Below are 17711 nucleotides of genomic sequence, written 5' to 3' on the forward strand. Positions count from 1 at the left end.
AGGATTGCACTTCAAAAAATAACGAGGAGAGGCAAAAGTCAAAACTGATTTGATGGGATTCAAAATTCAATGTATTGATTATGATTATTGTCCTGCCATTAAACAATTATAGTTTGGAGTTTTGGAAGTCTTTGCAGGCTATACCCAACACTTCTTGTGGTCCCTGGTGGCCTTGGCAACTCAGATGTCCTTTTGTCATAGCTGAAGATGCAAAGGCAAAAGTATCAAGACCAATATTTTTAGCAGGTTGTGAAAAACAGCTACTTTGGTTATTTTTAAGGAGTGAGGCTGATTTGGAATATTGCTACTTCTGTTTATGCCAGTATCATGGAAACATTCTTAGCATTCCACCCGTTTAGTTGAACAACTATGCTTGCAACCAACTCTTTTTCTTTCTCAGAATTACATATTTATTTATTCAACTTCTATAGCTGCCCATCTCAGCCAAGAGATTCAGGGTGACTTACAATTCCAAAACTATAGAACAGTCAAAACTATTAAAAAATATCCAAAAGACAAAGTCATAGAGCAGCTAAGATAATTACCAACTAATAGTAAAGCCAAGACACAGCAGTCTTAACACATTCAGAGCCCCATGTCCAAATACACAGCAAAGTTTTTGAAGCCTTATAAAAGGAGATCATTCTGTAGGAAGTTATCACCCACTCCTCTCCTAGAAAAATGAAATATCTTAGGAAATATTAAAAAGGCAGAATATTTTCCCTAAAAAGAGTAGAAACTCAGAAGCAGAAACTCAGCCCCCCCACCTTTGCTAATGGGCCATTACTCTGGCCTAGGCCAGTCTATTTTACATAACAAAGATCTCCAGGTAGGGCTATAATAGGAATTGCCCAAAGCCTTTTCATTACATCATCTTCCAGCAAGGCTCAACCAAGCCTGGGACTCAGGACAGCCTACAGAGTTGCCCCTGCATGGCCCCATGGGAGTCTGACAACCAATCAGAATACAAGCTCAAATTCAAATCCCAACAGAGGGTATAAAACCCAGGCATGCTCAGCATGTCAGCCCTTCCTTCTTTTTCTTCATCTTGAAGCATGTGATCGTTCCTTCCTTCTTTGGAGCTCCAAGCCATGTGATCTTGTCCACCACTGAGCCATCTTTCTAAACAGCCTCCATGTTTCCAGTGTCTTTCCCCCCCCACTTCGAACTGAACCCAGAAGAACATTTCTTCCAACAATTCTAACCTCCAAGGGGAGAATATTCCACAAAGCAGGGTCTACAGCAGAGAAAACCCATCTTCTAGTTCCCGCCAGTTAACAGGCTTTGGCTGATTGGATCTGCAGCATGCCCAATCAGCTGGGTTGATTTGGACAGGTAGAGCAATCAGGTAACCTGATCCCAAGCCACGTAGAGCTTTAAAAGTGATAACCAGGACCTTAAATTGTGTAGCGAGCATACCAGTAGTAAATGCAATTCATGTAGTAGTTTGTTACATGTGATGTGTATTTACTATCCACACAACCGTGTACTGCATCAGCTGAAGTTTTCAAATGCTCTTCAACTGCTGCACCACCCTTGCAGTAGAGGCGTCAACAGGAAGCACAAGCAGGGCATGTGTGTGCTTTCCAGACCATGCTCTAGCCTTCATTCACCAGCCGCCTCCATCTGCCAGCCTGTCCCAGGCCGGTTCTCTCCAGGTGTGGTCTGTAGGGCTATGGGTTTCTCTCTACCCCCACCCCCACCCCCATCCCTGAGCAGCAAAGCTGGCTTTTGCGTGTAGGTATTCTTAAGCACATTTCATGTTTATATTCCATTATAAAATGGCCTCTCCAGGAGGCTTCCTACTTTCCCTCCCTTCTTTCTTCTTCTTTTCCTTCTTTCTTTTCCTTCCTTCTTTTCCTTCCTCCTTTCATTCCTTTCTTCTTTCCTCCCTTCTTTCTTCTTCTTTTCTTTCCTTCTTTTCCTCCTTTCATTCCTTCCTTCTTTCCCTCCCTTCTTTCTTCTTTTCCTTCCTTCTTTTCCTCCTTTCATTCCTTCCTTCTTTCCTCCCTTCTTTCTTCTTCTTCTTTTCCTTCCTTCTTTTCCCCCTTCTTTCATTCCTTCCTTCTTTCCCTCCCTTCTTTTTCTCCTTTTTCATTCCTTTCTTCTTTCCTCCCTTCTTTCTTCTTCTTTTCCTTCCTTCTTTTCCTCCTTCTTTCATTCCTTTCTTCTTTCCTCCCTTCTTTCCTTCTTTCCCCCACTGGCTCTGTTGTTCAGCTGCTGTGGAGGAAGGCCTCTCTGCTCTATTCCAGTCCGGGAAGCCCATGCACATGCGCGCGCGTGCACACACACACACACACACACCATTTCAAGCTTGGAGACTTATCCACATCTGAGCTTGAGATTGCCAGTCATGCCTGGGTTTGGGAAAAAGCCCTCTCCTTCCTCTGTGGATAAAAACTCCCAAACTTGGAATGTGGGTGCATACACACACACTTGGCCACCAGCAATTTGGATAAGCAAGGAGCTTGTGGAGCACCAAATAGTTCGGCCCCAACCCTGGGTGTTAGGTGACACCTAACCCTAAAGTTAGGTGTCATTCACATATTAGTGATATCTCACTTCAAGCCAATAGATCACTTCAGCCAGTGGCCTCATGTACATGTTAAACAGAAGAGGAAAGAGGACCAAGCCCTGAGGCATCCCACAAAATAGGCACTGCAGGCTGTATCTCCCCTTCCACCCATAAACACCGACTGGACTGTGAACCCAGAGGAAGGAGGAAAACCCACACAAAGTTGCTGTCCTCATGTACTTCCACAGGCTGAAATTCTTCCCAAGTCACCTTGCAAGACATAGCCCCCATCACACCCCTCAATTCTTCTGTGTCAATTATCCCTGGCTTTTCAAACATGTTCAGTAATTGTTTTTGCTAAATGCCATATATACATGGCCTGCTGATATGATTTTTCTTTAAAAAGTGATGAAATTAATTTTTAAGGTCTTTTCTGCCTTTGTTCCTATCTCCAAATAGTCAATGTGATTATATTAAACTCAAAGTAAACCGCACCAAACTTGATTGCAGGAAATACGACTTCAGCAATAGAGTGGTCAATGTCTGGAATACTCTACCTGACTCTGTAGTCTCTTCCCCAAACCCCAAAAACTTTAACCTTAGACTGTCTACTATTGACCTCACCCCTTTCCTAAGAGGTCTGTAGGGGGCGTGCATAAGCGCACCAACGTGCCTACCGTCCCTGTCCTATTGTTTCTCTTATTCTATTATTTTTCTTATATGTACCCATTTCATATATTCACAACTATGTATACACTTGTACTTATTATCTTGTAAACAATTGACAAATCAAATAAATAAAAATAAAAATAAATAAATATACTAGAGCAGGTAATCCACTTGATGAAACCAGGTGATTTTGCTTTGGTGATTTCAACAAGGCTTGATAAGTTTTAAAAATAACCAGACCGACTTGTCTGACTATGATTTGATGTATGAAGAGAAGGCAGTTTCCACAAATATTCTGCTTGGAGGGCAGAGTAGGCACACTTAATTTTGGTTCACAAGTCCTGAAAGACCTTACGATCCTATTTTCTAAGATTATCTGATTGGATAGTCCCTTGTCTTAGGAAAGGGGAATTAATGGGAAAGGGAGGAAAGTATGAACAAAGGAACAAAGGGCTGTTTTTCTAAAGACCAGTTTCAGAAGATGCCAGATTCGGCCCTCTTAAGATTCCATTTCATTGCAAACTGCCCGTTAGCCATTTGACCTGGCAGCAGAACTTTAGTGGGAGGAAAACTGCATCATTTGGCAAGATTTTTAGGGCATTCTTTATCTGCAGAGCTATGTGAGCTCTGATAAAAATGCCTTGGTTTCACTGAAACTGTTTTTGCATTCCATTTGATGCTGTTTCGCGTGTTTGGCAGAATATTCCTGAAGCCCTGCCAGGAGGTGGTGCCTTGAGAAGGCCACAGAGATTGATTCAAGCCTGTGTCATATTCATTAGCCTGTGAGCTGATGTATTATAGGATTCACTGTTGTGTTAGTGTCATTATTGTTTATCCAGACAACCAGGTGTTTTTGTTGGAGTTGGTTTTAAAGTTAAAACAAGTTCCCACCTTTGTTCTTCAAAAGTAAGAAAGCGCCAATATTGGAAAATGAAGAGTACATAGAAAATTACCAAGAAAACCAGTTTCTGTTTTCTGTCATAAGCCCTTTTGAGTAGAAAGTCTGAAACATTTCCTTCTAAGTAGTGACAGCCGTGTGTGTGTGTGTGTGTGTGTGTGTGAGAGAGAGAGAGAGAGAGAGAATATATATGTCTGTGTGTATGTATAAGAGAGATGATTGATCTGTGTTTGATTGGTGCACTTGATTGGAAATTGCTGCAGAACTCTTCAGGGCTTTTGCTGCAAGCAACTGTCATAACGCTCCTTCTGTAAACTGTTCTTTGTAAAGGCTATATAAACCACACGGTATGTCCAAATGTATTTAAAGGAGCCTGAACTTGGTTTGTTTTTGTGTTTCCCCCCCCACTGAGCTATATTGTTTCTAAGGATTTGTTAATAAAATAAACCTTAAGATAACCCTGCCTATGTTGATTTTAGCACACAGCCTCAGTTATTTTATTTTTATTTAAAGCAACAGCAATATATTGAGGACCATGGAACTTCATATTGCAGCTATAATGTGCAATTACAACCATTCCAAAAACCATGTGGAAGCTTATAAGGGCATGATTTGTTAGCTTCCATTATATTTGATGTTCATGTCATCTTTATACAACTACATCAATATACTTATTATGATGCTCCCAAGAGACACATCTGACAAGACCCTGATTGCTATGGGTGCTTTTTTTCTGCAGGCTCCATTTCATAAAAGGAGAAAATGTCTCTTATTAAGATAAATCTGCACGGCAGCCAAAACTTTTTCTCTATCTTGCTGCTTCCAGCTACTCCTAAAAACAATTTTAGCCATATTCTGAAATGATTAAACCCCAGCCACCAGGGGTCCTGATTGAAGATGATGATTTTATGATTGCCTGTCCATCCATTCTTACCTGGAAGGCTATACAAAAACAGGCAGGAGGCCAGATCTGACCCTCAGACCAGAATTTGCTCACCCCTGATCTCTTGTTTAATGCAATACAGAATATTTAATACAGAATTACTTGAAGTCAAAAGAGTCATCAAACTATATGTACCATTAACAACCCCCAAAACCAGAAAAAACAAATTACCCATAATAATAAGGAAGCTTCAATCCAAAAAGAAATCACTTTGGCGGAAAAACAAATCTGGTCACGTTGCCAACTTCAAAAGCCGATACAAAAATTTATGCCACCAGATAAAAATTGAATGCACCAATTATCACATTAAACAAGAAGAAAACCTTCTACCCACCAATTCCACCCGCGCTTTCTACAGTTTTGTAAACAATAAACTAAAAGACTCACGGTCCATCCCACTCCTGATAGACCTAATGGTAAAGACTGCAACAACGACACTATTAAAGCCAACCTCTTTAACACATTCTTTGGCTCAGTATTTGTAAACAGCAATGGATCATGCTCAGTATTTCCTTCTCGAACCACAGACAACTACAATGATCTAACACATATCGATTTTACAGAAGACAATGTTGAAAAAGCACTACGCAATCTAAAACCATCTCTATCTATTGGACCGGACGGAATATGTGCCTACTTCTTAAAAAAGCTATCCACTGCCATAGCTGAACCTCTAAGCATAATCTTTGAAAAATATTTCAGGACCAGCTCCTTGCCAAAACTATGGTCACAAGCCACGGTCATCCCCATCTTCAAAAAGGGAGACCCCAGCCTAGTTGAAAATTACAGACCAATCTCTTTATGCTGAGTCACCTGTAAAGTCGTGGAATCAATTATTAACCAATCCATCATCCTCCACTTAGAAACAAACAACCTACTCTCTAATAAACAATTTGGTTTCAGGAAAAAACTATCATGTAATCTGCAACTCTTATACTGCAAAAATATATGGACTACACAACTTGATCAGGGCAAAGCAATAGACGCAATCTACATAGACTTCTGTAAAGCCTTTGATTCAGTGGTACACGACAAACTACTCATAAAACTAAAATTTTACGGTATCTCTGGACACCTGCATAACTGGATAGAAGCATTGCTGTCAAACAGACAACAAATGGTCAAAATTGGTAGCGTCCTATCAAATTCTGTACCTGTCAATAGTGGTGTCCCCCAAGGCAGTGTTCTAGGACCAACTCTTTTCATACTCTACATAAATGACCTCTGTGATCATATCAAGAGCAACTGTGTTCTCTTCGCTGATGATGTAAAGCTATTCAACACCACAGACAATACTGCTACCCTTCAAAAAGACCTTGACTATGTATCAGAATGGTCAAACAAATGGCAACTTCAAATCTCAACAAATAAATGCTCTGTCCTACATATTGGCAAAAAATATATATCAGAAAATAAAATACAGGCTGAATAGTCAAGACCTTGTTGATGATCCAAACTCTGTCAAGGATCTTGGAGTACTCATCTCTAATGATCTAAGTGCTAGTGCTCACTGTAACTACATAGCTAAAAAGGTGTTAAGAGTTGTTAACCTAATCTTACGTAGCATTTTCTCTGGTCATGTTACACTACTAACTAGAGCATACAAAACATTTGCTAGACCAATACTCGAATATAGCTCATCAGTCTGGAACCCACATTACGTATCTGATATTAACACAGTTGAGAAAGTCCAGAAATATTTCACAAGAAGAGTTCTCCACTCTTCTATTCGTTGCAGAATACCTTATGCTACCAGACTCGAAATTCTAGACCTAGAAAACCTAGAACTACGCCGCCTTCGGTCCGATCTAAGTATAGTATATAAAATCATACATTGCAATGTCCTACCTGCCAATGAATACTTCAGCTTTAACCATAACAACACAAGAGCAAACAATAGATACAAACTCAAGGTTAATCGCACCAAACTTGACTGCAGGAAATACGACTTCAGCAACAGAGTGGTCAATGTCTGGAATACTCTACCTGACTCTGTGGTTTTTTCCCCAAACCCCAAAAACTTTAACCTTAGACTGTCTACTATTGACCTCACCCCTTTCCTAAGAGGTCTGTAGGGAGCGTGCATAAGCATCCCTGTCCTATTGTTTTTTTTAGTTTTTAGTTTTCTTATATGTATCCATGTATTCATAACTATGTTTTTACTTATACCTATTATCTTGTAAGCAATTGACAAAAATAAAAATAAAATAATAAAATAAAATAGAATCCATAACTGACTGAATTCATATTAAAAAAAATCATAAACGATGGCTTACAAATAACAACATTCCTTCAACTTGCTAAGCCACAAACAAGATCTTCTTTATTTTGCATAGTATCTGAATCCAGTTAAAAACCATTTAGTCTTTTGTTCAGATGAAAGATGGGAAGTGTGAGATGGGAAAAATTGCAAAGTAGATCTTGATCTTTGGGGAAATGTTCTGCAATTGAAAAGTTTAAAAAGTCTCTATGCAGCATTTGCTCCATGGAGGGGTAGCAAACAGTTGATCAATTCTGCTGCTTGGATAAATTTATCCAAGGTATTAGGTTGTTGACATTGTGGTGGCATAAATACATATTGAAGTACTTTATCATTAGATACACTGTGTTGTATGTGATACTACTGCTATGTGAACAGTTTCTATGTAAAAATGCTGTTTTGACGTACGTGTTTCTATGTCTTCATTATGCAATCTAGTTCTGGTTGAAGGAAGAACCTTGCTACCTTTCTCTTTCTAGACCATTGTCTATTCTGGAAAAGTGACATGTGCATACTTTAATTAGTCATTAAGCATCCATTGACTATTTTTCCTACAATCTATAACACCAAATGCAATCAACTGAACTGACTAGCAAGGGCACCTCATCACAAAGCTGAACCAAATGATCCCCTTTGGCAACAGATGCTGGAATTTGAGAAATACTAGCTAGAAGCTAGAAAGAAATCTCCATTTGCCAAGAAACTTGCCCTCTGCCCCTCTACTAATGTTCTGGACTCAATGTTTAATAGAAGACATTGTTTGAAAACAGCTTTTGAGAAAGATTTAGCTGCCAATCCACTTAGCTTTTATATGTCAAATCTTTGATTGATTGACTCCCTAAAATTATATGCCTTCTACTCAACACACGACTCTGGGTGTCTAACAATCAATTTAAAAAAGTAACCATAAATAAGCAAAAGCACTTTTAAAACAGACAACATGCATGGAGTGACTCAGAAACAATCATGGCATCAAGGCAGGCTCAGCCAACAGCTTGGCCCAAGACTTCAGAGAAAAAGCAGACATTCAGGGCCTTGTAAAAGGTGAGCAGAGTTCGGGCCATCTGAATCTGAGTAAGTACTGTATGGTGTTTTTGTAGGGCAGATGCTATTACAGAGAAATAATGCTAACTGTATCTATTAGATAACACTGTGTGATAGCGTAGTGCCCACTCTCATTTTGGGCTGAATGGAGAAAATTAGAAGCAGGTGGTCCTGTAAATAATACTGACATAAAAAGGTTTTAAGGTTTTTAACAAAGTTGATTGCAGGTCAACTGTTAGTTAAAGTTAAACAGATGTGCCAAAGCTCTCCTATAACTATGTGTGCTGTTGCATTCTGGACAAATTGTAGTTTCTGAGTGGTCTCCAAGGGCAGACCCATGTCAAGCACATTGCAATAATCCAGATGGGACATGACCAAATAATGAATGATCATGAGTAAAGACTCTGAGCAAGCAAGAGCAATATCACTAACAACAGCATTTAGACTTATATACCACTCCAGAGTGCCTTACAACGCTCTCCTGGCAGTTTACAGTGTCAGTATATTGCCCCCAACAATCTGGGTCCACATTTTACTAACCTCGGATAGGTGGAAATCTGAGTGAACATTTAGCCTCATCAGGATGGAATTCAAGACTATGGGTAGAGTTTGCCTGCAATACTGCATTCTAACCACTGCGCCACCAGAGTCTTGAAGGCTACTGATAGCTCTGTCTGGAGAGTCCTACTTCATTCAGAATCAAAGGTGCAATGTTCTCAGATCTGAAAGCTCCCAGGATTCACAGTCACTTGATCTTGCTTGGGTTGAACCTGAGCCTGTTCTTCTCTATCCAGATTCTAAGAAACAACCTAAGCGACACAGTTGCTTGGTTGGCCCAAAGACAAATTGTTCTTTGCCTGGAGGCAACAAAATGCCTTAGGAAAATCCTGATCAGGCATGCAATTTGACAGTTAGCCATGGAAGAATGATGTCAAAAATAGGCTCAGGTGTGTCTTCTGAAAATTGCAGTTGAAGTTCCATCTTTGCTATTCCAGTTTGGTTCTTGTCTAATATTATTTATGTTCTGAATTGGGTTCATTCTCTCCTATTAGAAGTTGACTAGAATTATTTGACACATCAAGAAAAATACTGGTTTTACAATATTTTCTGATACTGGTTTTACAATATTTTCTGATTTGGTTGATGAATGATTTAAACTAGATTAGCAACTCCAAAAAGGACACCTTTTTACCTCCCTAAGCTCCTGAAATGCCTGACATCTTGAACTCTTGCCTGTCATGCATCTTCAGGAACTCATCGTTTCTAGCTCAGCCACTTGTCAAAAGAAACATAGCAATTAGAGGTTAGAGATCTCTGACAGTGATCATAAATCACTGCCTGCCAGTCATTTCTCATCAGTTTTAATGAATGTGCACCAGCTCTCCAGCTGATGTTAATTGCTGCAACTTGAGGCTGATCTAATTGTCAGGAAACTGAGAAATCCCATTGTTGGCACATGGATGAGAAATTATTTCCTTTCCTTAACCTTTAGGTGCTGAATTAACTCTTATCCCTTGAAGAGAAAAAGAGAGTTGGAATCACTGAAGAATTCAGTTTCAGTGCTGCAGTCACAGAAAGGCAAATACTGTATATCACTATCAGTAAATTGAATATTGGTAAAAATAGTTATACCAGGAAGGGAATAGAACCTCCAATCCAAACTTGAGGTGTCCCTGTGCCCTGTGTTAAAGTACCCATTTGTTTTTTCTTCTCCATTTGTTTTTCTTTCTTCTTCCCAACCAGCAACTTATGCTTAAGTTACTGGCCATCCTCTATCCTGCACTGATTTTCCCTTGAGTCTGCTGATTCTTCCTATAAGTGTTAGAACAGCTTGGTTGGGTTAGGTTTCACAACTGGAGAATAACTTCATAGTCAGAATATTGGATAGAAACAATAGAGAAACCAGAATGATTTCTTCAGATTACAAATCATGACACTTTTGAACTTGGTTCTCAGTACACACAATCTCTCCCCCACTCCCCACTCTCTCATACACATTTGATTACAAGCCTTGATATGCTGAATAAATAACCATGGAAAATCTGCCTGACTTGTTAAATCATGGCTGACTTTTATAATTGAAGTTGTTGAATTGGAACAGATGAACTTAATTTTCTTTTTCTAATTGCCAAGGACCATTATGAACACAATTAGTGTTTCCACAAGTGTTTTTAATTTTATTTTTTAGATTTGTTAAGTCTACTTAACAGTTTATATGTCTTTTAATCTGCTCTTGTTAGAAAATTGATATGACATTAAGCTTTGGTGGTTTGCCATCAGATGTCGATGAGATGATTTCCAAGGAGTCTCACAGACAAAGAAAATGGTTTGGCGGGGGGCGTCAGCATGATTTTCTGGTCATTATATTGCCTACTCTGAATTAGGATTTGAATAGGGATGTTTAGGTCCTGGTAGGGACTTTAACATAGGAGAAGATTTCTAGATAGAAAAATATTATCCTGATAGAAAATGGGATTTTTCTGTTGAAAGCAAGAAATTTAAAATCCTCCAACTGAAAGCTCTGGTGGAAATGAAGAATTTGTTTTATTTTAAGGTATAATTTGTACGGTGTTGGGGGCAGTTCCACAGAAACCCAATTAAATGTTTCACTTTGATATACAACTCAACCAGCACTGTAGCCAGGCTTAGTAGGTACACAATTTAGTCTGCTTCTCCTTCCCCACCCCATACACCATACCGAAATACATTTGCTTGCAGTTTTGATAACCCAGAAGGCGTGAGGTGCTGCTACATAGGAAGTCAGCCCTATCTTCGTTTCTGACTTCCTTCCAACATGTTGTGTTGAGTTGGCCAAAGACAGTGAATACAGTAAGCTGTCTTTGACACATTGCAGCAAGTTGTCAGTTACACATTTATTAATTTCTCCCTGCCTGCAGCCATTGCTTGTTCCCCTACACTCTTGTTTCTGTTTTCTTTTCTTTTCTTTTTTTATCAAGGGGAGGAACCAGTGGTGGGATTCAATTTTTTTACTACTGGTTCTGTCAGCATGGCTTAGGTGTGGTAGGGGAAGGATATTGTAAAATCTCAGTCAGAGGTAGTATTTGCCGGTTCTCCAAACTACTCAAAATTTCCGCTACCGGTTCTCCAGAACTGGTTAGAACCTGCTGGATACCACCTCTGGGAGGAACGCACCTGCACATTTCAGTTTCTCTGTGGGCAGTGAGTGAAGGAGTCAGTGGATATGACACAAACCCTGAAACAAAGGCCCTCCTTTTATATGGTTCAGTTTCTCTGCTTGAAGGACTTTATATACAAGGAAAGAAGAAAGGAAGCTCTGTTTTTTTTCCCCACAAACCTTGGCTTTCTTTTTCCTTTAAGTTGATTTTAAAGCATGATAACATAAAGGCAAGGATAAAGCAACATAGAGTACCCTATGTCCAATGAAATAAATCATCTCAGGACTTACATGGTGGCTTAGTTCTCAGAATCTGCTAGGGCCCTGGCTGGACTTTCCATAATGTGTAACCGATTTAGTCTCCCCAAAAGGCATATTGAATAATAATGCAACTTATTTCATCATAGAATCATAAAATAGCAGAATTGGAAGAGTCACTTCTCAGTGCAGAAATCCAGAGTAGAGCATTCCCAATATAACTCTTCAGCCTCTTCTTAATCTTACCCAGTGAAAGGGAGCTCATCACTTATCTGAGTGATGGGTTCCCCTGCATTTCAGCTCCTAGCATGAGAAATTATTTTCTTAATTCTGCCCTCTTCTAAAGTTATGTCATAACCTGCATGGTCTCCTTTCATGATCCACTTCCCTTAACTAAACAGCAATGCTACTTTGAAGTCAAGAGCAGCAACAATCTATTGATCAATTCTATTAGTGCTTTAATTTTTATAAGTCAATATAAATCAATTAAACATCCATGTGGGCTTGTAATCACTAGGGGCATGAAAGCCCTGAAATGGAGAAAGGTTTCCTGAAGAGTCAGTCCCTAGTATATCATAATAGTCTTGTAGTTTCTGACAACAAATGTTCCTATATTTACAAAGTTAGAATGGACAAAATTATCTAACTGCCAAGGAAGATCCTATTTTTTTAAATAGGAACCTGTAGATTAACTTATATTGAAACACTGAGCGAGTATATCCCATATTTTTACTTTTGATTAAGCTTTTCTTCTGGAATTGTTAGAACTACTGGTTTTCCCCAAAGTGCTCAGAGGTTACAACAGATAAGTGCAGAGCAAACAAAGTTATCTCTTGCTAGCTTTCCAAGTGGTATTAAAAAGAGTCATTGACCTTGATGAGGATTTGTCAGGGTGTTCATGTGACTGTATTCTATTCCAGAGGTTCTCTGCTTAGATTATCTTATAATAGAAGAAGGTGAATACTGTATCATCCACCTTTCTGTAAAGGAGGTACCAATAAAACTGTACTTGGCAAACTGCAGGACTAAAGGCATAGGAGAGAGCTAGAGCTCAACAGAAAAATAAACATGTTTTAAATATATACCTAGCATGCAAATCATTCATTCCTGGCATCTCCAAGTATACACAGGATACATTCTTCCTGGCATTATGTCACTTCTTACAACCATTTTCACTTAAAGGATCAATAATTGACTTGATTTAAGGCAAATTCTCATGTATCCATAACTATCCCTATTTGTAGTGAGTCAAATAATAGAAAAGGTCCTGTTCCTGTAACTTGCCTGTTATATTTGGTTGCTCTTCCTCTTTCAGACTCCATCATTGGACATGATCTGTAAGTAGTAAATAAAGAGGACAAATGTCTTGAAAGGGCAAAACGGCAAGCGGAGGTGATGTGTGCTTTGCATATATGGAGCAGACACATATAAAGAAAAACATAATGGAATCCACTCTTTTAATTAAATCATTATTTTAGTAGAATACTTCTTTTTCAAGTATTTAATAATTTAAAAAAAATAATATTAAAAAAATATTTTTTTTAAAAAAATCACCAAACTCAAAAGAAAGAAAAAATATCTAAAGTATATCTGAAAATTTAAAGAAAAAGAACATTAGATTTTATTGTTTTCCTATTAATTATAGTTTGTTTCTTGTCATAATTGAGTGGCACAAGGATTAAGTATATTTACATAAATACATTTTATGTCAGCCATCTTCCCCCTATTCTTAAAACTTTTTAATACCTAAACCTAGCTCTATTCCTAACTCGATATTATAAGGGCAATTGGTTATATTTTCAATTGGAGACGGGCAGCAGTTAAGTTTATTTTTTTATGTTTCTCAGAGCAGAAGGAACATCTGTGTAGTACTTCAGAAGCTTGGAACAAACCCCTAACTAAATCATTAAAGAACTGTACATGTGTCTACCACTGAAATATCTCGTCCTGCACTATCTCAGAATTATTTGTGTAGATATAGAGACTAGATATAACTTTGCTATTTCTGGGTGGTTGATGGGTACCCACCCATGTATTATCCTGTTGGTCAGCAGATTGCTTGGCCAAGCCCTACAATAGCAGAAGCAGATTATTTTTCTGGCTCATTCCTCCTTCATTAAAAAAGTTAAGTACAAAGGAAACTTAGCCCTGCCTGAAGAAGGTGAGGACTGAATCTGGGGCCTTCTGCAGGCAACCCATGTAGTGTACAATAAATGTTAATTGGTGTGAATAATCTGTTGCTCACTCAGAATGTATACTGAAAGAAAATTTTCACTTCCTCGGGACATGATGAGAAAATTTACTTAAGATTTGCTTAAGAAACTCAAGAAACTGCAAGTAAAATAGTCAAAGATTTCAAGATCGAGATTTGTCAGCTCTTCAAGAAAGATCAGGTCAAGAAACAGGCACGATTGGGATTCTAGGTATGTTCCTTATTATAACAAAGATAGATAACAGGATCTTAAAAGTTTCTTAAAAGTATCTTTACCAATCAAAATCAAGGCAGGGTTATTTACACTTTCCTTTTTCTTAGGCTTGAGTAATCTTTTCTCAACATTCTTCCCTTAATGGTTCACTAATTACTTTCTCTATCCCCAAAGTCATTTTAAACTTCCTATATATGGTTTGAGGACTATTCTACGAGGACATTGTGACAACGCAAAAGAGATATGCATAAGATTATAATGTGCATAAGTTAAGACATCTTGATGGTGAGGAAGAAGAGTGAAATCCTCTCTGGAGTGATTTGCTGAAGCCTTTTAAAATGGTGACTATGTTGTGTTCTTGTTCATCTTCCAAAGGGATCCCATAAGTAAAAGGAATTGGTCCAATGTACTTTGGACAGTTACACATCATATATGAGCAGAGGAGACAGTAGAAACTGAGAGGGAAGAAAAGGATAGAATAAGAAGGAACAGGAAAATAGATAATGGGTTGCAGGAAATTCTGGAGTTGTATTATTGATTTATTTATTTATTTGATTTGCCAATTGTTTACAAGATAATAAGTATAAGTGTATACATAGTTGTGAATACATGAAATGGGTACATATAAGAAAATAAAAAGAATAAGAGAAACAATAGGACAGGGACAGTAGGCACGATGGTGCGCTTTATGCACGCCCCTACAGACCTCTTAGGAAAGGGGTGAGGTCAATAGTAGACAGTCTAAGGTTAAAGTTTTTGGGGTTTGGGGAAGAGACTACAGAGTCGGGTAGAGTATTCCAGACATTGACCACTCTATTGCTGAAGTCGTATTTCCTGCAATCAAGTTTGGTGCGGTTTACTTTGAGTTTGTATCTATTGTGTGCTCTTGTGTTGTTATGGTTGAAGCTGAAGTATTCATTGACAGGTAGGACATTGCAATGTATGATTTTATATACCATGCTTAAGTCAGACCGAAGACGGCGTAATTCAAGGTTTTCTAGTTTTAGAATTTCAAGTCTGGTGGCATAAGGTATTCTATAAACGAGTAGAAGAGTGGAGAACTCTTCTTGTGAAATATTTCTGGACTTTCTCAATTGTGCTAATATCAGATACGTAATGAGGGTTCCAGACTGATGAACTGTATTCGAGTATTGGTCTAGCAAATGTTTTGTATGCACTGGTTAGTAGTGTGATATTACCAGAAAAGAAAAAACTACGTAGGATTAGGTTAACAACTCTTAATGCCTTTTTGGCTATGTAGTTGCAGTGGGCTCTAGCACTTAGATCATTAGAGGTGAGTATTCCAAGGTCCTTTACAGAGCTTGGGTCATCAACAAGATCTTGACTATTCAGCTTGTATTTTATTTTCTGATTTTTTTGCCAATATGTAAGACAGAGCATTTATTTGTTGAGATTTGAAGTTGCCATTTGTTTGACCATTCAGATACATAGTCAAGATCTTTTTGTAGGGTAGCAGTATTGTCTGTGGTATTGAACAGCTTTACATCATCAGCGAAGAGAACGCAATTGCTCTTAATATGATCACAGAGGTCGTTTATGTAGAGTATGAAGAGAGTTGGTCCTAGAACACTGCCCTGGGGGACACCACTATTGACAGGTACTGGATTTGATAGGACGCTCCCGATTTTGACCATTTGTTGTCTGTTTGACAGGAATGCTTCTATCCAGTTATTCAGTTGTCCAGAGATACCATAGGATTTTATTTTTAGGAGTAGTTTGTCGGGTACCACTGAATCAAAGGCTTTACAGAAGTCTATGTAGATTGCGTCTATTGCTTTGCCCTGGTCGAGTTGTGTCGTCCATATGTTTTTGCAGTGTAAGAGTTGCAGATTACAGGATAGTTTTTTTCTGAAACCAAATTGTTTATTGGAGAGTAGGTTGTTTGTCTCTAAGTGGAGGATGATGGATTGGTTAATAATTGATTCCATGACTTTACAGGTGACGCAGCATAAGGAGATTGGCCTGTAATTTTCAACTAGGCTTGGGTCTCCCTTTTGAAGATGGGGATGACTGTGGCTTGTGACCATAGGTTAGGCAAGGAGCTGGTCCTGAAAGATTTTTCAAAGATTATGCTTAGAGGTTTGGCTATGGCAGTGGATAGCTTTCTTAAGAAGTAGGCACATATTCCATCCGGTCCAATAGATAGAGATGGTTTTAGATTGCGTAGTGATTTTTCAACATTGTCTTCTGTGAAATCGATATGTATTAGATCATTGTTGTTATCTGTGGTACGGCTAGGAAATACTGGGCATGATCCATTGCTGTTTACAAATACTGAGCCGAAGAATGTGTTAAAGATGTTGGCTTTAATGGTGTCGTCGTTGCAGTCTTTACCATCAGGTCCTATCAAGGGAGGATGGACCTTGAGTCTTTAGTTTGTTGTTTACAAAATTGTAAAAAGCACGGTGGAATTGGTGCTTAGAAGGTTTTCCTCTTGTTTAATGTGATAATTGGTACATTCAGTCTTTATCTGGTGGCATAAATTTTTGTATCCTTTTTGAAATTGGCAACGTGACCAGATTTGTTTTTCCGCCAGAGTGATCTCTTTTTGGATTGAAGTTTCCTTATTGATTGATTGATTTAATTTATATTGCTGCCTATTCGCCCATGGTGACTCGAGGCGGCTTACACAATGTAAAATCATATTAAAAAAAAAAAAAAAACTAACAAAAAGAATCAAATAAATTAATAAAGTACAATAGAACAAAATCTGGGGGGGGAAAATCACCACTCAACACCCAACTCCCGCCCGACAACAGCAGATCACACTAGCCATTTGATGGGCTCCAACCCTCTCTGGGTTCCCCAGGCCCATTGGCAGAACCAGGTCTTCAGTGCTAGAGTGGGAGCCATTCTAATCTCTGGGGGAATGATATTCCAGAGAGAGGGAGCCACCACGGAGAAGGCCCTTCTTCTGGGTCCCATCAGGTGTATCTCCCTGGGAATAATAATTTCAAGAACTGAGGAAAAAGATGAAATAAGAATCCTAGAATAATCCATAAGCAGTAGAAAAAAAAAGTTTCTCTTAATGTTTCAAATTTTGGGTTTTGTTTTTTTTAAATTATTTTATACTAACTGGAAACTCTAGGGCAAGAAAAAGAGCCCCAAATGTGCAGAGAAGAGCAAAAAACATGACAGAGTCTGGAGGCTATATTGTAGATGAATGGTTGATGGAGGGAGGTATGTTTAGATTATCAAAGACTTATGGGGATATAACTATCTTCCAGTATTTGAAGGTTTGTCACAGAAACTTATTCTCTGGAGCATCAGAATGCAGGACAAGAAGGAATGGGTGGAACTTAGAAGTAAAGAGAAATTTTCTGACAGTGAGAACAATTAATCAATGGACTAGCCTACCTCCCAGAGTTCTGGGTGCTCCATTACTGGAGGTTTTCAAAAATAGACTGGACACCAATTTGACTGAGGTGGTATAAGATCTCCTGCCTTGAGCAGGGGGTTGGACTAGAACAGAGGTCACCAACCTTTTGGACCTCAGGGACCACTAAATCCATAATTTTAAATCCTGTGGACCACTAATATT

Source organism: Notechis scutatus, chromosome 6 (assembly GCF_049901735.1).
Source record: "Notechis scutatus isolate UNSWTSFEM ecotype Mainland chromosome 6, rNotScu1.2, whole genome shotgun sequence".
In the NCBI taxonomy this organism is placed as follows: domain Eukaryota; kingdom Metazoa; phylum Chordata; class Lepidosauria; order Squamata; family Elapidae; genus Notechis; species Notechis scutatus.